Genomic DNA, 6,263 nt, shown 5'->3' with positions numbered 1-6,263 from the left:
CTTGGCCTCGGCCAGTAAGCAGCATATACAGTGTACAGTAACCTCTAGCCCAGAGCTACTCCCCCGTAGGGCGATCAAGCGCTTCCTTCTTCCTTTTGATCTTTGTGAAAACACACACACACACACACACACACACACACACACACACACACACACACACACACACACACACACACACACACACACACACACACAACAGCAAAATACCAAACTAATGAAGTGTCTTATAACTTAACTTCAACCGGAGGTGATACTCAGAGTTTCCACAGCAGAGTGAGCAGCAGTTCTACATTTATATGAACAGATTTGAGTTTATAGAGTGAAAAATCTGCATAACTGCCTGCGTTTGTGAAGTAAAAATAACTGTCTTTGAATTATACATTATGACTTGTTATGCGTTTTTTTTTTATTTCACAGCTGTGCAAAACTCTTGAACCGACACTCATTTCTTTGTATTTTTCCTTCTAGACTATAACTTTTTTTTTTCCCCTACACTCATTTTCAGTCCAGTCTAGCTACCTGAACATTTTCAGGGGGATATTTCTTACTTTTTTGGTTTAGTTTAGTTTTTTTGTTAGGTCACTTAACACTGAGGTATGAACGATGGGCCAGTGTTTCGTCTGCTCATAACAGACAACTTAGCAAAGAACCAAATTTAACTTGTATCTTAAGGCCCTTTTTAATCAGCAGTCTGTGGCAAAAACACATGATTTATTCCCATTTCTTTAGTCGAATCTATGAAAATTGCCAAAGATAACAAATTTGGACCTGAGTGATGCATCCGGCCCTTGAGTTGATCCATCTACTGTTGACTGAAGCCTCGTCAACTACTGTCAGGTTTTGATCCACCACGCATTAACATTTTGAAACCATTTGATTGGAAACTGTTTCATTTTCAGCATGGCAGCGAGCCCCAGAAGATTGGCCTCCTCAGAGCCTGAACCTCAACGCTCAACATTATTAAAGCAGCACGGGATTATCTTGACAGAGAACAGAAGAAAAGGCAGAAACACCCAAAGAAGACCTTTGAAGGTCCTTCAAGAGGCGTGAAGAACTATTAAAGAAATTACACCAAAGCTTGTGTTGAAGAATAAAGATGGTCATACCAAACATTGACTTTCAAGTTAATTGTATTGTGCACAGTATTTTCGTGTATGTTTGGATGTTTCAATAAATCCCTGCACATATTTCTCATTTTCATAACAAAATATAAAGAAAAGAGTGGTGGCTGGGGACTTGTTGACACTTATGTAGTTTTGTGGAGGTACTTGTCGTGATCCTTATGTCCTCTCAGGTTGCGTTCTTTCTATCTCTCTGTTGTGTACATGCATGTGTGGGAATGTTCATGATGTAACTGTACTTATGTTATACAAGTAGTAATTGTAACTGCCAGATTCCAGATTCCACACACAACTGATATGAATCTACGGTTCCAACGGTTCTCCTGCCCTTCCCTTACTGGATCATTCGGCTGCTGATCTTATCCTTGTGTGCCCACCTGCCTCTCCATTCTGGGGAAACATCCCTGTCCACTCTACACACAAAGAAATACTTACCAGCTCCCTGGCCTGTAGACAAAAAGAGTACCCTTAGATGCAGCTGTGGCTGTGAAAACTGAGAAGACGCACCTCCAGCCTCTCCTGTAAAAGCAATTACTGCTTAACTGAATCAACAACCCATGAGAACAGAACAGTTGTGAATCGCACAGTTTCAGTAAATTTCTGAACAACTGCAAATAGTGCAAAAAGCATTCAATTAAATCTTTAAATCTACATTTGAGTCTTTTCACTTTTCTTGTCCATGACACAAAGGAATGAAAAGCACTTAAAATGCCTCCTTCTATGTGTGCCGAAGAATTGGATTTACTTTCTAGTTCTTTCCCAGGAATACTCAGTTTCTATGGGGAACCACGTTGTCCTCATGCCAACATTTACAGCATAAATGACATCAGTGTAAAGCAAGTTAGGTCCGGTTGGTCTGGTAATTCGTGCTTCCTCATATTTTCTTTATATTTTATACTTTTAACTCCCTACATTGAGCAGCCAAACACATCTAGATACAAATTTAATTACTGTGTTATATAACGCGGTACTTCATTTGGTTAAAAGGACTAGATGTTACAGTCCCTGATAATGCATTGCTTTAGATGGGGAGACTCTTTAGGGACGGCTGTTATGAGGAAAGGCAGCCCAGAAACTTTGCCAGCTGCACACATCGTTGTGTGCCTCAACGTTCGCTCTTTTACCCAGGCTAATCTGCCATTTTCCTTCCTTGGTTAGGTTTAGGGATTAAAGATTGATCTAGATTATCATTTTAAATTTGGGACATATCATCAGTAGTGGACCTTGGATTCATTACGTGTTTCAGCCATTATCACTAGACACCCTCATCCAAGGAGGCCCTGCCAGGGTATAAGTAATTAATATATTTTAAGGTTCCTTTGCAGTAATTCTATTTTTAATTCTTTGTGGGAATTATCCTACGAGCATGGCGCATCTTTCTTTTGTTTGTTTTCTTCTTGGAGCGTTCAGCCTTGGTGCACAGGTCTCAGATGCTCTGTTGGCCTCAGGTCTGGACCTGATTTTTTCTAGACTCTGGGTGTCTCTCACAGTAACCACCAGCTTCTTGGTTACTTGCTTGTCTAAGGTCTTTTGTCCTCTGTTACTCAGGCTGGGAGGCTAAATGTATGCATTCGCATGTTCCCAGGGAAATATGGTTTACTGGAACCCCACCCCCCATCCACGCACACTCTCCAACAAGGAAACACTCTCTGAACCAAGAACTGGAAAACATTCCTGACTGCAAACAATTACCTCTGCATTACAATTGCACACACCTGCTGCTATATATTTTTTAGTATTTCTTTTAGCACTATTTATATTATTATATTACTATTACTGCTGCTATAGTCTTATGCTGCATTAAAACAAAAACCCCTACCAACCACAACCTGGGACTACCTCAAGTAGACTAGTATACTATTTTCCAGGGAACACTGTTGGAACACTTTATTTTTATTTATTTTTAGGTCTTGTCTATCCTGTTACCTATTTAATATTACCTTATTGTTAGGGTTGTTTTTGTTGTGCATCTGCACTTTATTGTTGTCAATGTCTACGCATTGTCACGGACCGCCGGGGCAGACCGTGTGGAGAGTGCGTGGAGGACTCAGGTGCAGACACGAGTGACACGGGAGTAAACTTTAAACAAAAGCGAGCCTTTTATTGTGGCTGGTAACGCAAGAGAAACAAACAAGAATAAGGGCAGCTCAAAAGCAATAACTAAACAGAAACCTAAACTGGGAATGAACTAAGGTAAGGCTATGAATACAACAGACCGGGCATGGAAACATGGAGGGTGGGAACACAGACGACGCGACGCAGACTACATGAAACACAGAGACTAAATACACATGAGGAATGATCAGGGGAAGTGGCCACACATGGGAACGCAGCTGACACACATGAACTTAACGACAGGACAGGAGGAGTGAAACTGAATACACAGACAGTGAATGCAGGCCTTCAAAGTAAAACAGGAAACATGAGACATGAACCGGGGAGACGTAGTACAGGGGGAGGTGACATAACTGACAGCATGAACTTGACAGTACAAGACACACAGACATAAACACACGAAGGGCAAGGGAGACGTAATGCAAGGGTGGTATATACAGATGGCTGGACTAACTTAATGAACCTAAACAATCAATAAACATCAAAATAGACTAAACACAAAACACTGGGTCGCACGACCCAGGACCATGACACGCATGGGACAGTGTGAATTTCAATTCCTTTGTATGGCAAGTACATTTGAAGAAATTGACAAATAAAGTTTTCTATTCTATTTCTATTCTATTCTATTTGCAGCATCTAGCATGACACCTACAGGTGAGGTATAAAAAGGGCACCTGCGTAACCTCCATGCTAGTAGTCAAATAATTTCAAGTGTACCAATATAGTACATTTGTATCTGATACATTCCTTTAGTGCAATTTTAATAATAATATGAGGCTGACACCGAATTTAAAGGAACACACGAGACTGTCTTGTGGGAACCACTGCTACTTTTTACGTTTCTCAGTAGCTACTCCTGCAACAACCTGTGATGTGCTGTGTCCCTGCCACGAAGACCATCATTTGACTCGCTTTGCATCGTCCTTACTCGTCACGGGACTCTGGAGAATTCTCTTGACCACATGTGGTTTCCACAATTCATTTCCTTCTAACCCGTAACTGTCAGAAAATCCCTACTTCCTGTCTCCCGTTTGTCGTGTTGTTCTCAAACTCCAGCCTCTGTCATTGTTGCATTGTTTTACATTACAGTGGAATCTTGTATTATGGTAATAATAATAATGATGATGATGATGATGATGTGGTTTGACTTTCATCAGACAGAATAGAGGAAAGGGAGAAATGACTGAAACGCAGCAGAGATTCCTCCAAAGAAGCTGACATTCTGGTTTCAGGAGTTGCACAATACAGTGTTATGAAGAAACTTTTATTTTCATTTTTACTGTAAGTGGTGGCATGAACAGCAATACAGTCATGAGACTTTTCAATCATATGACAGTATGACATAAAGACAATAATAAAATGACATTATTCAGTTGTTCAGTGATGATGATCAAGGACAAACTGAATTTATTTGAACAACTGAAAAACACGAAAAACTTAATTCTAGTGCATTTTAGTAAAAAAAAGATAAGCTTTCATGTATTCTGTATTTGGTGGATGTTAAGTGAAATCATTTGAGCATTTTTAAACTTTAATTTGAATAATTATGGCATAAAAAATCCATCCAGTATTTCTATTAGATTATTAGAGTATTTTATGAGGTCAAAAAATAACTAGTATTACAGAAATGTTCAACTTCTGTAAGTACTGTATGTTCATTTCACACTGTACTTGGTTTTGGGCTCCTTTACCATGAATTACAGCAGCCTAAGCTGGAGGTGATCAGGTTGTAGTACTGCTAATGTATTACTGATAACCAGGTTGGGTTTTTTTCTAATTGTCTCTTTTGGGCTTTCTAGTCTTTGTTAGACAGATTAGTGAAGAAGAGACAAGAAAGCGCACAGCAAAGACCCTCAGGTCAGAGTCCAACCTGGGCAGCTGCATATCTTCGTTGGCTCGGTCACTGAGCCAAACTGGTAACCGCCTTCAGCTCTTTTCGGTCGAGTGTTTCTTATCTTCCTCGTGATGATGTCTCATATTTGGAGATTCTCTGTGGTGTTCTGATTAGGTGAGTTGGCTGGTCCATTAAGCACAGCAATAACGTGGCCAGCAAATCATTTGGTTGTAGCTTTGGCACTGTGGGCAGCTGCTAAAGAAATCAGCCTGTCAGCAGGTGGAAGCTGACATGCTCTAAAATCTCTTGGTAGAAGCTAAGTTGACTTTGGACTAACCACCACAAACACCAGCAGATGCCATGCACCCAGAAACTTCTCACACCTTGGAGTCTGTGTCTCTCCACTCCTCCATCAGCCTCCAGGATCTTGAGTTCCAAATGAAATGCAAAATTTACCTTTATTTTAAAAGTTTCTGTTTCTCTCTTCAGTCCAGGTAAGACTCTTCTGACACCGTATCTGGTTCAGGAGTGCTTGCTACTAGGACACAACAGTTGGTAGTTATTAATGCTCTGACACCAGCCTTAGTCCACTCCCCATGAAGTCCTGAGTAACATGAGTAATTCATTCAAATTGACTTTTGTCTCACGAAAGTTGATTTGAGCCTCTCTAGCCAGCGGATACCGCTGTTGCTTTTGCCTTCCAGTCAGCTTTCCACTAATATGCATTGTTAGAGCACTCTGTGAACAGCCAGTCTTTCCACCAACGACCTGCTGTGGCTCACTTGCCCCTCCTTGTGGAGGGTGTTGATTATCGTCATCTGGACGATTGTGATTGTGGATGAATTTACTGAACAAAGGACATGCTGTATTTATGCCTTTTGAATCCCAATCCACTTACATTGAAAATGAATTGATAAAGAAAATAATGCGATTATTAATTAATGTTAATTAATAATTATAACTAAGTGAACTACTGTATTTCTGGTTTTCATGAGTCATAATCATCTAAATTAGAAGAACAAAATTCTTATAACTTTTCACTTTATGTGTAATTAATATAGATTATATGTAAATTTACCTGTTTGAAGTACATTTAAGAAAAAAAAAAATCACCAGACTACTGTCGTTTAACACTATGTCAACAGCTACATGCAGGGTAAAGTTTGATTACGCGGCACAGAGTGGACATG

The sequence above is a fragment of the Rhamphochromis longiceps genome, linkage group LG17 (genome assembly GCF_057381845.1).
Source record: "Rhamphochromis longiceps isolate RC_006_pf linkage group LG17, R_longiceps_female_GT1.1, whole genome shotgun sequence".
Lineage (NCBI taxonomy): Eukaryota > Metazoa > Chordata > Actinopteri > Cichliformes > Cichlidae > Rhamphochromis > Rhamphochromis longiceps.
The sequence above is the reverse complement of the archived record's forward strand: the minus strand, read 5'-3'. Positions refer to the sequence as shown.